The following is a 17,405-nucleotide window of genomic DNA, read 5'->3' on the forward strand; positions in this document are numbered from 1 at the left end:
TATGGAGTGAACGGATCTCAACATCTTTGAAAAACTAGGTATATCCTTATATTTCCTGACATTTTCACAGCCTCAATGTTTAAGATGAGGTTATTTGAGTTTGGTGGATAATCAGGAGTGGGCTGATTTAGAGTACATACTTATTTTAATGGCATACAGGAATTTTGTATATATTTTGTGTAAAATGAACTTGAAAACCTGGATTTTTTTCTTTTTTCTTTTTTCTTTTTGTTCTGGTTTACTTGCAAGAATGAGAACATGCATTTCAAACAATCAAATATTTTATAAACTTACCAACATAGAATACAATGGCAGATTTCAAACTAGAAAGCATAGCCTAACATGAATTGGTAGCCATGATTTACATGTATGTTGACTTCTATGAAACCCAGAGGTACACAGTTGTCCTGTATGCTTCACTGACTTAAAGAGTGCTTATTGTTCCTATGAATAAAAAGTCACACAAAATTTCCCTATATCCAATGACCTAATGGCTCAAAGTCACCTGACACGTGCCTCTCAAGACAGCTTAACCAGGCAGGGTAACTCCAGGAGACACAGCAGCTTGGCACTTGGATTTGGATTGCAGATGCAGCCACATTGACAACTATGACTACCCATCACAATTAACTGTATGTCATTCTGTGAAACAACAAATTATTCTTATTTATCTAAAGTGGGGTATCCTCTAAACAACATTTTCATTGCCTTTACCCTCTAATCACCTTTTCTTGGCAATTCCCATTCTACTTTCTAAATCTACTCTAGAATTTGGATCTACATTTCCTTTTTGATAGTTTTTGTATGCTTTTCAATGTAATTATTCAGTTCCATCCTGATTGCAGTTCCTCTTTTTAGACTAATCCATCTCACCACCCAACCCCCATCAACTTCTCTGAGATGGTTGGGCATCCCCTGGGTATTCCCAACTCTAAGACATGAAGATTCTTCCTGGATCGTCACCTTAATGAAAATCTTGGTTTTTCTACTGAGAAATTAGCAAGACAAATATCTCTGCTATTTCTTTTTTTGTTTGCTTGGGTGTTTTTGGTTCTTTTTCAAGACAGGGCTTCTCTGTGTAGTCCTAGCTGTCCTGGAACTCACTCTGTAGACCAGGCTGGCCTCAAACTCAGAAATCTGCCTACTTCTTCCTCCCAAGTGCTGGGATTACAGGCATGTGCCACCATGCCCAGCTATCTCTGCTATTTCTACAAAAAGAAGAATTAGTCTGTTGAACAGAATCTTCTACAGGCCACTCATCATATACATAGACATTGAACTATGTTGATATCTAAGCACTGAAATATGCACTATGTCTTATATGTTATTGAATGGAAAAATAATATAGCATTACTAGTTTGAGAGCTTTTAAAGCATCTGTGTCATGTTGGTGAATTTAAAATACAAAGAAAGGCACATTACCTGCCAGGGTGATAACAGAGTCCTATCAATATTTTCCTGTGGTTGAACTTGTATTTGATTGAGATTCTTCTCATGGAGACTGTGGGCCACTGCATACACTGCATTGTACAGATTGTAACTCTCTTCAGTCATGACCATTTCAAAAAGATTCCTTGGCAAAAATCCCAAAGAGGCATTGGGCAGACAGTATTCGATGCTTTTACGTGCAGAATGCAATCTTGAGCAACTGAAAAAATTCATCCACAAGATATGAAGAAATGTATCTTCTGGATACTTAACAGGATTGGCTTCCTGCATAAATTTTGTGAAACCAACAATCTCCCCATGATGGGGTGAAAAAGTAAGAGCCCCATGGGATAAATGTAACACTGTATATGGATGAATACTTGGGCTAATCCATTTTTTATTCATAACCCAGATTTTATTCATTGTGTACTTTCTATAGATATTTACTATTACAGTTAATAGGAAATTAATGGGTCCATAAAATACAATCACATATGCTGATGACCCTAGATTATTCATCTGATAATAGGTTAGTGAATAAAATGTTGATTGTCCCACAAACGATACTGTATCCACAAAAGCTATGCAGGTTTTGTTCTTTTCCATCTCCATTCTAAATCTGATGCAAACTGAGAACCTTTGTGGTCATCTGTGATGAGCAGTCCCACCCAGGTCCAGCTGAAATGAAACATCAAAGAGGCAATACCACAGAACAGAGCTGTGTCTTTGGGGGCTACCTGGTACAGAGATGTAAACTGATTTGTGTCAATCTTTGCGAGATCAAAAGGCCCAACAGTAACCTGAAAGGAATACAGTATTTATAAAGTAGAACAATAAATGCCATTTAAATAGTCTTAGTCTTAAAAACCCGATTTAAGTTATAAAGTTGATACTCTGCTCAATAGTTCTTAATGTCACATCTCATCTCCTGAGTGTTTCCATAAAAATTATTGAAAAGTATTAAAGTTTTAAATTTCCGTGTGTACTGTTCACCCTCCTTACTCTACATCAAAGTAAAAAATAACAGACTGTGTCCGTAATTGTCTTTGTATTTGCTCTTTAATGTCAATTAATCAAAATCTCTCCTTTTCATTTTGCAAACAGCTAATTCGGAGAAAAGAAATCTGGCTTCCCACCACTCACATCATGTGCACTTACCTGAGGAAATTTGTAAAGACCCAACAATGTCCCAATGATTTCAGATGATTTCCATGATATTCCAGTAAGTGTAGCAACCGATTTCCACTTTTTTCTACAATTGTAATTAGGGATAAATATGCTCAAACCTGTGAGCCAATGGAATACACTCTTCAGCTTGTTCCTTTCAGCATCTGGGAGATTATATATCTCAAGTCCCAGAGACGTGTTTGGTAAAACATGAGGGTTCAAGTTGATTTCATTGATGGCAAATAACATTGCCAAAACAAGTTGGTAGTTTCCTATATCAATCCTGCATAGAAGTATCACAGCATTCATATTGGGAACTCATAAATATTATACCTATAACTTTAGAGCAATGGCTTTTATATTCTGAAAGCTTGTGTTTGCTTAGAACACACAGTCCTTCAACAAATTCTTCATTTCAAATGATATACTGAAAAGCAAAACTTGTTAATTATATATCCAAGAGTTTGCTTTCTCTGACTTCCAGATGTGGAAATATAACATAATTCCATCGTAGAATGAAATATATTTCTTCACAAATTATCCACTCTTCTTATCTTCCAGTATGCCAAACTATGTAAAATAGTTTATTTTCCATGAAGCCACCAGATTCATGTGATATACTATTATGAAAGAGCTCACTTTCTGATTTCAGTCTATCTGTGGCAAGATTTGGCTTTTGAACAAACTGTTCATTTTTGGTTTACCCTGGAAAATAGATGGATGCAACCTTCTCTGTGTGGGCCAGAGATTAAATACCTTTGACAAGATGGAATGGCTAGAAAGGGAATCATATTGTGTAAACCCTCAGAGCCACTAGGTACCTCATTTGCAAGGAAACTATGTTTTGTGGTATGTGATCACATGTCTTATATCCTTATTTGGAAAATATGGCAAATATCCAATTCAGGAATGTAGTAGGGAGTTAGGAGATGCCTACAATCTCTGGTGGGTGCCTGGGTACCAGGGTGCCGGGGTCTCAGACATACTCAAGCTTACTAGGTTTCTGGCTTTGTCTACTATCACAGACTCATCTCCTTAAGAAAACTAGGAGCTGGGTGGTGGTGGCACACGACTGTAATCCCAGCACTCTGGGAGGCAGAGGCAGGCGGATTTCTGATTTTGAGGCCAGCCTGGTCTACAGGGTGAATTCCAGGACAGCCAGGGAACTCTCACTCACAAAACAGAGAAACCCTGTCTCAAAAAAAAAAAAACCAAAAAAAAGAAAGAAAGAAAGAAAGAAAGAAAGAAAGAATGAAAGAAAGAAAGAAAGAAAGAAAGAAAGAAAGAAAGAAAGAAAGAAAGAAAGAAAGAAAGAAAGAAAGAAAGAAAGAAAACTAGGAAGAGGATCAAGATTGGTGGCAAGTTTCTATGTTGGGGCACATTGTGTGATGTTTTGTCACTATTATTGGATTCCTGAATTCTAATCTTTCAGGGTGTAAAACACTAGCTTAGTTGTCAGTTCTAGGTTTTGATATTTCTACAGACCATCACTGGCCTGATATTTTGTGAACATACATCCTTCCTCACTTGCCTTTTGGATGTAAGATATATCTGACTACCAATAGCTTTGAAGAAAGTGAATAGCAAATCTTCCAGGAGATATAGGGATAATTCAAAGCATAAATCAAAGGTGGGAGTCTTGCTAGCAGGACACTGTGGTTTCTGGATGGACCTGAAGATGAGCAGAGAAGTAGAGTTGACCACATCCAGGACATAGTGGCAGGTATTACTTTGGAGAGATTCAAAGTTTTCTGGCAATCTGCCCACCTAAAACTCCTATGCCTTAAAATATTGAAAAGCATCTGTCATTATCTATACCACTGGTGGGTGCATGAGTCTACTGCATACAACCTTATTAAACATGCAGAAGCAGGCCTATCTGTAAATTCCAAATGAGTCTGCCTATATCTTGCTCCCAGACAACCCTGGATATACATTAATCCTATCTCAAAGAAAATGAAAAAGTGAAAAATTCCACTGTGGATTCACAAATATTGTGAAAAGTACCTAAGTTATCGCTTCTTGACCATTTGGCTAAGTTAGATGCTCTCCACTAAATAATTCTAAAATACAGGAGAAAGAAAGGAGTCAACATAGTAGGACTTCACTGCTAAAGAGGACAGTCAGGTCTGAAGGTCAGAATAACATATGAATGCCAAGGCTCAAGTGATTCGGTGATTTCTGCTTTTCCTCACTGATGAGCACTCATGGAAGCCCAAGTAAGCTCTGAAGCTGCAACATGGACAGGATATTTTCACTGCCCAAAAACAACATCTAGTTTCACTTCTGGTTTCTATCCCAGAGCTGAACCTGTGTACCAGCTCTCTATACCAAAATACTGCCAATAGAGAGTTAGTCTCCAAGTACTGATGACAAACCTATGAGCACAGATAAGATTACCAATCTGTTCTGAGGGACCGGAGCAGAGCCCTCTGATCACAGGAACCAAGGAGAAGTCTGAGATAGGATCCTTTGGGTTTCTGTCTGTGCCCAGAGTTGACCCTGGGCCACAGAGAGAATTCCTCCCAGAGAGAACTGATATCGAAGGAGTGCTGACATGCAGACTTGCAGAAGGGACAAGCCACAATCAGGGACAGGAATACCAACTAACACCAGAGATAACTAGATGGCAAGAGCCAAGAGCAAGAACATAAACAACAGAAACCAAGGCTGCTTGTCATCAGCAGAACCCAGATCTCCCACCACAGCTATCCCTAGATATGCCAACAAACCAGAAAATCAAGGCTCTCATTTAAAATCAAATCTCATGATAATGATAGAGGACTGTAAGGACATAAATAACTCCCTTAAAGAAATACAGGATAATACAGGAAAACAGGTAGAAAGTGTTAAAGAGGAAACACAAAAATACCTTAAAGAATTACAGGAAAACAAAACCAAATAGGTTAAGGAACTGAACAAAACCATCCATGATTAAAAATAGAAATAGAAACAACAAAGGAAACAAATGGAGACAACACAGAAGATAGAAAAACTAGGAAAGAGATCAGGATTCATAGATGCAAGCACCACCAACAGAATACAAAAGATAGAAGAGAGAATCTAAGGGGCAGAAGATACCATAGAAAATATTGACACAACAATCAAAGAAACCACAAAATGAAAAAAGTTCCTAACTCAAAACATCCTGGGAATCCAAGACACAATAAGAACACTAAACATAAGGATAATAGGCATAGAATAGAACAAAGATCCCTGAGAGAGAGGGAGAGTAAATATCTTCAATAAAATTATAGAAAAAAACTTCCATAACCTAAAGAAAGAGATGCCCATGAATATATAAGAAGCCTACAGAACTCCAAACAGACTGAACCAGAACAGAAATTTCTCCCATTACATAATAGACAAAACACAAAATGCACAAAACAAATAAAGAATATTAAAAGCAGTAAGTTTAAAAGTTCAGGTAACATATAAAGGCAGACCTATCAGGATTACACCAGATTTCTCAACAGAAACTATGAGAGCTAGAAGATCCTCAGTAGATATCATACAAACCCTAAGAGAAGACAAATGCCAGCCCAGGCTACTATCTTTCTACAAATTCAGCCCTAAAAAGTGTAACAGATGGAAAATTCCGACAGGAGGAAGGAAACTACACCCTAGAAGCAGAAGAAAGTAAGTTTCTTTCAAGGAACCCCAAAGAAGATACCCAAAAGAAAAGAACATAATTTCATCTCTAACAACAAAAATAACAGGAAACAACAATCACTATTTCCTAACATATCTTAATATCAATAGTCTCAATTCCCCAATAAAAAGATATAGATTAACAGACTGGATATGTGAACAGGATACAGCATTTTGCTGCATACAGGAAGCGTACCTCACAGACAAAAACAGAAACTACCTCAGGATAAAGGGCTAAAAAACAATTTTCAAAGCAAATGGTCTCAGGAAAGAAGCTGGGTAGCGATTCCAATATTGAATAAAATCTACTTACATCCAAAAGTTTTCAAAAAAGATAAGGAAGAACACTTCATACTTATCAGATGAAAAATCTGCCAAGGAAAGCTCTCAATTCTGAACATCTGTGCTACAAATGCAAGGGCACCCACATTCATAATAGAAATTTTATTAAAGCTCAAAGCACACAGTGAACCTCACAATAACAGTGGGACACTTTAATACTTAAATCTAACCAATGGTCAGATCATGGATACAGAAACGAAAGAGAGAGACACAGTGAAACTAACAGAAGTTATGAAACAAATGGATTTAACTGATAACTACAGATGGTTTAACTCTAAAGCAAAATAATAAACCTTCTTCTCACCATGGTACCTTCTCAAAAATCTACCATATAATTTGGACACAAAATAAACATCAACAGATCCAAGAATTTTGAGTTAATCCCATGTATTCTACCAGACCACCACAGAATGAGGCTGATTTTCGATAACTACAAAAACAGGAAGACCATGTACACATGGAAGTTGAACATTTATCTCCTCAATGGTAACTTGGACAGGGAAGAAATAAAGAAGGAAATGAAAGACTTTTAGAACTCAATGAAAATGAAAGACACAACATACGCAAACTTATGGGGCAGAGTGAAAGCAGTGCTAAGAGGAAAGCTCATAGCTCTGAGTGCCTCCAAAAAGTAACTGAAGGGACCATACAGTAGCAGTTTAACAGCACACCTGCAAGCTCTCTTATAGAAATAAGCAAATACACCAAAGAGGAGTAGACAGCTGGATATAATCAAACTCGAGGATGAAATCAACCAAGTAAAAATAAAAAGAACTATATAAAGAATCAGCAAAAGCAGTTGCTGTGTCTTTATCAACAAGATAGTCGAAATCCTTAGCCAAACTAACTAGACAACACAGAGACAGTATCCAAATTAACAATGTCATAAATGAAAAGGGAGACATAGCAACAGAGATGGAGGAAATTTAAAGAAATTATCAGGTCCTAATACCATAGCTTATACGCAACAAAACTGGAAGTCCCTTTCTCAGAGGAACCATAGCACCCTCACTTAAGTCCTCCTTCTTCTTGAGCTTCCTGTTCTGGGTGAATTGGAAATTGTTTATTTTGAGCTTTTGGACTAGCATCCGCTTATTAGTGAGTGCATACCATGTGCATTCATTTGTGACTAGGTTACCTCACTCAGCATTACACTTTCCAGTTCCATCCATTTGCCTAAGAATTTCATGAATTCATTGTTTTTAATAGCTGAATAGTGTTCCATTGTGTATATATACCACAGTTTCTGTATTCATAATACTCACAGGAGCAATAAGGGTGGCAATGTGTAGAGCAGAGTCTGAAGAAAAGGCCACCCAGTGACTGCCCTACATGGAGATTCATCCTATAAACTGTCACTAAACCCTGATACTATGACAAGAAGCGTGTACCAAAAGGAGCATGCCATGGCTATCTCTCCAGAGGTGCCCTGCTAGAGCCTTACAAATACAGAGGCAGAAACTAGCAACCAACTATTGGACTGGGCTTGGCGTCCCCAACGGAGGATATGGAGGGAGGTCCAGAGGACTGAAGGAGTATATAGCCCCATGGAAAGAACAATGACTTCGGATACCCAGACACCCCAAGACTCCCAGGGACTGAACTATCAAGAAAGGGGTACACATGGTTCTAGCCAAAAATGTGTCAGAGGAAGGCCTTGTTAGGCATCAGTGACAGGAGTGGTCTTTGGTCATGTAAAGGCTCAATAAAGGCCTCAACAAAGGGAAACGAACAGGGGGAATGTGGGGGGGGGGAAGGTAGGACTGTGTCAGGTAGAGGGGTATATACATGGAGGCAGGGGGTGGGAGGAGGGGTAGGGAATCTTTGGGGAGTGGGGCTTTTGGGAGGGGGTAAATTGGGAAAGGTTTTACCATTGGCAATGTAAATGAAGAAGATACGAAATAAAAAAAAAAAGAGAAAGAGATGCAGTCATTAAAACTTTGCCAACCAAAAAAATAAAAAAATAAAAAAAAAAATGCACAGGGCCATAAGATTTGAGGGTAGATTTCTATCAGAATTAAAGACGTCCTAATATCAATAATCTCAAACTCTTTCACAAAATAAAAACAGAAGGAACACTACCGAATACATTTTACAAAGCCTCATTTATGCTTTGTAAAGCCTCATTTATACTAAACCACACAAAGACCCAACAAAGAAAGAGAACTTCAGAACTGTTAACAATTTCCCTTATGAATATTGCTGTAAAAATATTCAATAGAATTCTAGCAAAATGAATCCAAGACCACATCAAAATGATTATTCACCATGATCAATTGTGCTTCATCTCAGGGTTGCAGAGATGGTTAAATACATGGAAATCCATCAACTTAATCCATTATATAAACAATGTCAAACAAACAAAAACCCACATGATCTTCTCATTGGATCCTGAAAAAATTTTGACCAAATAAAACACCCCCTCATGCTAAAAGTATAGGAGAGATCCGGAATTCAATTCCATACCTAAACATAATTAAAGAACTATAAAGCACACCAACAGAGTTAGAGAACAGGAGCAACCGGAGAGGGATAGAGGAGTAGGAGGGCAAAAAGGAGGAGCATGAACAGGTAATGGAAGAGACAGGGGAGAAGACAGAAAATAAAACAGAAACAAGTAGCAGTGGAGATGGGAAAATGGGGGTAGCCAAAAGACAGTCCCAGACTCCAGAAAAGTGAGAAGCTCCCAGGATGCAATGGGGATGGCTTTAGTAGTAATATCCAAGAAAGAGATACAAAACCTGTACAGACAACCTCCAGTAGATCGTCATGACCCCAAGTTGAATCATGATGCCACCCATGTAATTCAAAACTTTAAACCCACAAATATTCCTGTCCAAAGGAAAGAGAGAGACAAAAATGGAAGAGAGACTGAAGGAAAAGCCATCTAGAGGCCACCCCAACGAGGAATTCATCCTACCTGTAGAACCAAACCCCCACAATATTGTTGATGTCAAGGGCTTGCTGGAAGGAGCCTGGTATGACTGTTCTCTGAGAGGTTATGCCAGCAACTGATCAATACTAATGGAGAAACTAACAGGCAGCAACTGGACTGAACACGGGGACCCCAATAGAAGAGAAGGGGAAGAACTGTAGGAGCCGAAGGGGATTGCAACCCCATATGAAGAGCAACATAAAGTAACTGGACCATCCAGGCCTCCCAGGGACTAAACAAGCAACCAAAGATTGTACATGAAACAACACATGATTCCAGATACATATGGAGAAGAGGATGACCATCTCTGACATCAAGGGAGGGGAAGGAGGCATGATTCTCTGTGTAAAGGGATGGTAGACTGGTGAGGCAGGAGGGGGTTAGTGGGTGGAGGAGCACCCTCATAGAGGTAAGGAGTATGGGGGTGAGGCGCAATGTGATGGGGGGCTTTGTGGAAGTGTAACTGGGAAGGGAATTCTCATTTTAAATATAAACAAAAATGATAAATAATGTATTTGTATAAGAAAACAGAAGACATTTGGCGCATAGATGTTCAGAACTGGAAGTTCTTCTTGGTGGATTTTTCCTTTGACCAGCAAGAAGTGTCCTTCTTTGTCTCTTTTGATGACTTTAGCTTGAAAGTCAATTTTATCTGATATTAGAATGGCTACTCCGGCTCGTTTCCCCGAGACCATTGGCTTGTAAAATTGTCTTCCAGCCTTTTACTCTAAGGTAGTTTTGGTCTTTGTCATTTAGGTGTGTTTCCTGTATGAAGCAAAATGTAGGGTCCTGTTTCCTTAACCAGTCTGTTAGTCTATGTCTTTTTATTGGGGAATTGAGTCCATTGATGTTAAGAGATATTAAGGAAATAAATGTTCAAAATTCATCAGAAAAAGGTAAATCAAAATGATTCTGTGATTTCATCTTACATATGTCTGCTTGGCTAAGATCAGAAACAAAAGAGACAGTTGACGCTGGTGAGGACCTCAAGGAAAGGATGTGCTTGCTCCTCCATTCATGAAAAACTTTTACAGAGACCTTGTTCATCAACAACTCAATAGCCAGCCATAGCCCTGCTGAGCTTACATCAAAATATTCTACATTATACCACAAGGACATTTGCTCAACCATGATCTTTGCAACTTACTGCATAACAGCCAGAAACCAGAAGCAATCTAGATATCCCTCAGCCAAAGAATAGACAAAAATGTGTTAAGTTTACATACTGCCATAGTACACAACTCTTTAATAGGGCATCATGGAATTTGGAACTAGAAAAACTTCTCCAGAGCAAGCTTACTCAGACCCAGGAAGATGAACATGGCATGTTCTCACTGACAAGTGGATTAGCTCTGAGGTACAGATTTTGAGACAGTGAGTAAGAAATAGGCCTTAAGGGACAATGCAAGAATATTCACAATGTAACAAATATTAGTGTCATGTGTGTATAAAGAACTTGTTCTTTGCCAGGCTGTGGTTGCACACACATGTAATCCCAGCACTCTGGGAGGCAGACGCAGGCAGATTTCTGAGTTCGACGCCAGCCTGGTCTACTGAGTGAGTTTCAGGACAGCCAGGGCTATACAGAGAAGCCCTGTCTCCAAAAAAAACAAAAAAAAACAAACAAACAAAAAAAAGAACTTGTTCTTTTGTTTATTACCATGTACTTTCACTTCCACAGTACTATTGTCATGTTATTTTGTTAATTTAAATCACCTTACACCAAAAATACTACGGTTTAATGATTAGGATGTTCTGGGTGGTTTGATATCCACCAAATATCCTTGTAACTGAAGGCATCACTAGCAATATTTTTGCTGAAAAAAGTTATAGTTTTATAAACACCAGTATGTAAAATGGATCAAACATGCAGACTTCATTTTACTGGGAAACACTTCAGCTTGGGGTTTTCATGCTTGCCTGCTGTTTATGAGTCCAAATTTTTTTGATTAAAAAAATACCTTCCACTAAACTATTGCAAAATGGATTAATAATAAAAAATCAGAAAATGAGTTCAATTACACACACGTAAATTGAAACTCCAGTGTTAAGGTTCATAATTCTAGCCACTCTAAAGCACATGATCATTGTGTTCATTGTGATCCTGACACTTGTACTTGTGCACATAGAAACGGAAAAGGAAGAATGTCAGAAAGATCCTTTTTCAAAATGACTGTGCTCCGCATCATTCTAATATAAAAGATTTAATCAGAAGCATGAATGAAATTTAATAGATCTTACTCTATATTTACTTTATATGAATACTTTATATTCAGATACCCTTTCTTGTAGAAAACTAGATATTTTTAAATTACATTAAATAAGGCGAATATAAATATATTTAAAATATGTATACTTTAATATATAAATATATTTATCATACAGGAAAAAAGAAATCACTTCCTAAATGCTGTTTTCTTGTTTCATATCCTGTTAAATCATCTGACAAGTCATTTTCCACTTGTTAGTATTTGATGAGCTGTTCTACTGCAAATGTGCTTTTGCAGTGAGATTGCTCCCACTACACTGTCTGGACAGACATGGGGCATAGTGCAAAGTGGTTCCTGACGTGGTGCAACTGCACAACAGTGTAAAAGATTTATCAAGTGCATCCATGGTTCTTGCAAAGTTAAAAAAGATATATACCTGGAGCATTTAGAGAGCCACATGAAATATTTCAGCTATTTGTAAACTTTTGGATTAATCTGATCATCTTTAATATTAAAATTTATTTCAAAATATGAAAATATGTCTTCTTCACCTAATGATGTTTTATTTCTGAATCATTTCCCTTCTACACTGTCTTGACCTAACAATTTACCACCATACCAATTTGCAAGCAAAGTGTTAGCAATGTTTCTACTTAGACTAAATCCACTTAGGCATTCGGGAATTTTCCAGCAACTAACCAGAAGCAGGACATTCATTGCACAGTTTTCCTTCCCCAGGTTGAATTCAGAGTTGAGTGTGTACTTTGTTTCTCTATTTCAGTTCTTTAGTTTACATATACCCTGATAGAAATTTCAGCATGGTACAATATATACTTTATTTCCTTGAAAAATTATTGTACATTGCTATTTATGTCTGAGATTACCAAGGAAGTTGAAGCAAACTTTGTCTACATCTGTTGTTCCTGCAGATTTTAGACTGTCTAAGAAAGAGCCTTCAGTGACATAATCTCAGAATATTCCTGTGTGAATAAATTCATGAAATTAAGTATTGCATAGTGTAAATTTATAAATTAAATAGGTTGTAATGGATAAAAATCTGAAACCATATGAATTAAAAAATATTAGCTTTCAATACTCTGCAAAATGTTAAGGATAGAAAATAAAAGTGAAGAGAGATAAATTTCTAATTCTGCCATCACTGTATTCAAATCTGTGTCAGCTGACACAAGCAACAATGATCACTCTAGAACCTGAGGAGGTATTACAATGTCACAGATTTCAAAGGTATTACCTGCTCTAATACAATCACAAATGAAACTCCCCGATTCTCTGAAGTGTTGTGTCAGGCTACTGCCAACATCCCTTGTAGTACAGGACTGGCATGATATGTGCTCACAGTCTGAGGAATTACAGACAGCATGGTGAAAAGTGATCAAACTGCAATGACCAAATATGAAACACAAAACTCTGTAATGACATATTTCTCTTCTTACTTGAGAGGACATAAGGAGTCACCAAGAAAAGAAAATTAAACAGAGGATCTTGGAATGGAGTATGTGAAGGAAACCTCATGAGGAGAAATTCTTGGAATAGTGTTCAAATTCACACTTAACGTAGTACAAATGAATATTTAAAAATGAGTTGATACAAATCACTTACCGTAAACCATTAGATGTGCCCAAAGGTAATGTTTTCCAATCTATTGTGAAACTTGAAGTAGAGTCACTTAAGAGAGGAAAAAATGCACCAATGACCACAGACCCATCATGGTGCAGTATATGTTCTGATTCTGTTAGGTCAAATGGGGATGCAATGATCCAGATGGGTGTTCGCATCTGTAAAAACCAGAAGACAAAAATCCAAGAGAAGAGCATATTAAGAGATGTTTCTGCCAAGATCTAAGTCATGGGATGGTACAACCTATGGTGTGTGACATATATATATATATTCAGTGATCATATGTGTTTGCATGTGCGTGCCTGTGTGTGTGTGTTTACACTGTTGTTGTTGACATGATGACAGAATATTTCACTCTAATCAGCCAGAGATATGTGCAAGGATCCTTCCATTCACCCTTGAGAGTTCTATGGCACTTTATCCTTCAGGCTATTCATATGAGTCACCTCACTCAGTGACAAACAGGTTACAGCATCAAAGGACATACTTTCATTTCCACTAGGAATCACAATAATTACTCCAAGACTGAAACAACCCAGTGTTGCTTTCTGCCTCTGTGTTTATGGCCTAAAATGTTTACCAAGAAAGAATTTATTCGAGAGCCCTTCAAGATAATGTCCACATATCACATCAAAGGAAATCATTGTTGGAAAAATATAAAGACACATTAAAGACCCATACCAAGAACTGATGAACTTAATTAAAGGTGCACCATGCTCCACAAAACTTAATAGTATTGGTCTTAAGTTCACTTTTTACTCTCCTATGGTTCTTAGGGTTGTGAGACAATTCTATCTTTCATACATGCATGTCTACATACCAATACTTGGCCAGTTTACCCCTGCAGAGCCTTTGTGTCACATTTGTGGCACATTCTTGTGTAACCTACTACCAAGGTGAAGTTATTACTTCAGATGCATAACTTAATTTCAAGGTAGAAATCAGGTTAATAATTTGATCTTAGTCCATTCTGGAACAATGAATATATATATATATATATATATATAATTCATTGCCCTCTTAACTACTCATTCCCTTTTATTTTTTTGACATGAGGGTATTAGAGAAATTCCTCCCATTTCTCCAAAGAACATATCATATGCTGAGGGGGTCTCTGTGTTTCTTTCATGGAGTTACTCAACAAATGTATCATAAGCAGGGACTATTTTCAATCAATAAAACAATTTTAAGGCAGAATAAATACATTGTTCTGTAGTGTAGATGTGCTTGCATTTTCCTGTTAGTTTGATTGCCATGAAGGTTGTACAACATAATAACTAAAATAATGTATAGGTAATGACTTTCTTCAATGAATTTTGGTACATTATGTTGTCTCCTGCACCTGTAATACAAGAAAGGAACACAGGTAATATAGTAATGGACGTTTTGTTACTATGAGCATATTACTGTGTTTTCTCTCCACATTTTCTTTAATTCTGACTGTGACATAAGAACATACCTGTTGAATTTTAGAGTCAACTCCATTGTCATCATGAGTGCACCAATACCATATGTGTAGTGAATAGTTACAATGTATCTGTTCTAAAGAAGCAATGTGCTAAGCAGAAACTATTAGTTATTTGTCACATTTTCCAGGAATACACATGGTTACTACATAAATCATACATTTTTATTTGTTCCATGATAAGAATCTATGGCTAATTGTAAATAATACTTTATTTGTAAGTATGTGTGTGTGCATGTGTGCTCATGCATGCATAACTTCAGGAATGTCTTATGGACAGAGGATCATGATCCTCTGATCTATCGTTTAAGATGTATTTGAGTTTACTTAAGTATATTCTAGAGGCTCTTCATCAGGTTCTCTGCAACAGCAGCATGAACACTTAAGTGCTCAAATAACCCCAGTGCTAGACCCAAGGTTTTATTTTTATTTGTTTAATAGGAGAGGGGGAGTGGAAAATGGGGCAGGATCAGGTATAGGGAGAGACAAGAGATAAGCCCAGAGGATCAGAAGAAGGAATAGAGATGTGCAGTTGCTGGGGGTTGCAGAGATCAAGGTGTTTCTCTAGAAAATCCTATAGACCTAGGAGGTGAAAGGCTCATAGGTGTCAATAAGGGTGATCTTAGCTAACAAGGACCAACAGTGGGGCAATCAAACCTGAGGAGACCACTTCCTGTAGTTATACAGGGCCTTCAGAGGAGGAAATGGGTCACCAATCAGCATTCAAAAAATTGAGCCAGAATTGTTCCTGTCTTAAAGAAATGCAGGGACAAACCTGGAGCAAAGACCGAAGGAAAGGCCATTCAGGAACCAGCCGAATCTGGGATCAGACCCATGCGCACATATCCAACTCTGACACTATTACTGATTCTATGTTGTACTTGCAGATTGAAACCTAGCATGGCTGTCCTCTGAGAGACTCTACCAGCAGCTGACTGAGGCAGATGCAGATACTTAGAGACTACCAATGAACTGAGATCAGGGCCTCCTATGGAAGAGTTAGGGGAAGGATTGAAGTAGCTGCAGGGGATTGATTGCATCCCAATATGAAGGCCAACAGTGTCAAAAATCCCTGGGAGGTTCCAGTGACTAAGCCACCAACCAAGGAGAACATCAACTGGTCCATCTCCCTTAGTGTTTAAATGTCAGAGTACTGCCTTGTCTGGGGTCAGTGGGAGTGATGTGCCAAGGTCTTCAGTGACTTGACCCCAAGGAAGGGTGATGACCAGGGTGATGTGGTGGTTGTGGGTAGGGTGTGTGGGGAATACGCTCCTAGAATAAAACTGGAGGGGATGTGGCTTGAAGACTCTGGGAGGGAGAACTTGGGATAGGGTCAAAATTTGGAATGTAAATATATTAAATAATTCCTTAACAATAAAAACAATGTATAATGGCTAAATCCATACGTGTATCTGAATGATACAGATAAACAAGAACTTCTGTAAAGAAAGCAAATCACAATTCATGGAGATGAAGCCATATTTATTATCTAACCCATAGAGGTCAGGAAAAAACAGATACATACCAGTAAATTTATGAACTGGTACATAGAACTTCATTGGGCAAAATTAAAGAAGCATGTCTTCTAAATTGTTTGTGAATTCTTTAGGCATTGATATCTGGTAATTTTTTCTGGAAATCTTTTGTTGTTGATGTAATCAAGCTATGATTATGTCATTTTGGCTGAAAAATATTAATAGAACTCTATAATACATATAGTAGTCCACAACGTGGCTGAGACATTGAATGACCTGCTGCAGATGCAGTGTGAGCATGGCTAATAGGGATAACAATACATTGTTATTAAAACTTCTATATACTGAAAATTTGTTTTGCCCTTCTAAAGCGTTTTATTTTTTAAGGTTGGAATTTTTAATTCGATTGGTTTATTTACATTTCTAATGTTAGCACCTTTCCTCATACCCATCTGAAAACACCCTATTCCATCACCGCTCTACGTGCTTACCAACCCCACACTTTCCTGACCTGGCATTCTCCTACACTGGGGCATCAATCCTTCACAGGGCCAATGGCCTCTCCTCTCATTGATGTCTGAAAATATCATCATCTGCTACATATGTAGCTGGAGCCATGGGTCCCTCCACATGTAACGTTTGGTTGGTAGTTTAGTGCGTGGGAGCTCTGGGGTTACTGGTTGGTACATATTGTTCCTGCTATGGGGCTGCAGACCTCTTCAGCTCCTTGCGTCCTTTCTACATTTCCTCCATTAGGGACCCTAGTCCATTAGTTGACTGTGAGCTAGGAGTATTTTGATCCCCTTCTAATAAGGACCAAAGTATCCACACTTTGGATTTCATTCTTCCTGAGCTTCATGTGGTCTGTGAATGGTATCTTGTTGTATTCCAAACTTTTGGAATAATATCCACTTATCAGCAAGTGCACAACATGTGTGTTCTATTGAAATTGGATTACCTCACAGAGGAGGATATTTTCTAGTTCTATCCATTTGCCTAAGAATTTCATTAACTCTTTGTTTCTAATAGCTGAGTAGTACTCCATTGTGTGTGTGTATATATATATATATATATATATATATATATATATATAT

General features: G+C 37.8%; 1 pseudogene; it reads right to left on the bottom strand.

The window, feature by feature from the left end:
- The window catches only part of LOC127667424 (vomeronasal type-2 receptor 116-like), a 44,207-nt pseudogene that overhangs the window by 17,513 nt on the left and 9,289 nt on the right, over nt 1-17,405 (bottom strand).

Source organism: Apodemus sylvaticus, chromosome 17 (genome assembly GCF_947179515.1).
Source record: "Apodemus sylvaticus chromosome 17, mApoSyl1.1, whole genome shotgun sequence".
Classification (NCBI taxonomy): Eukaryota; Metazoa; Chordata; class Mammalia; order Rodentia; family Muridae; genus Apodemus; species Apodemus sylvaticus.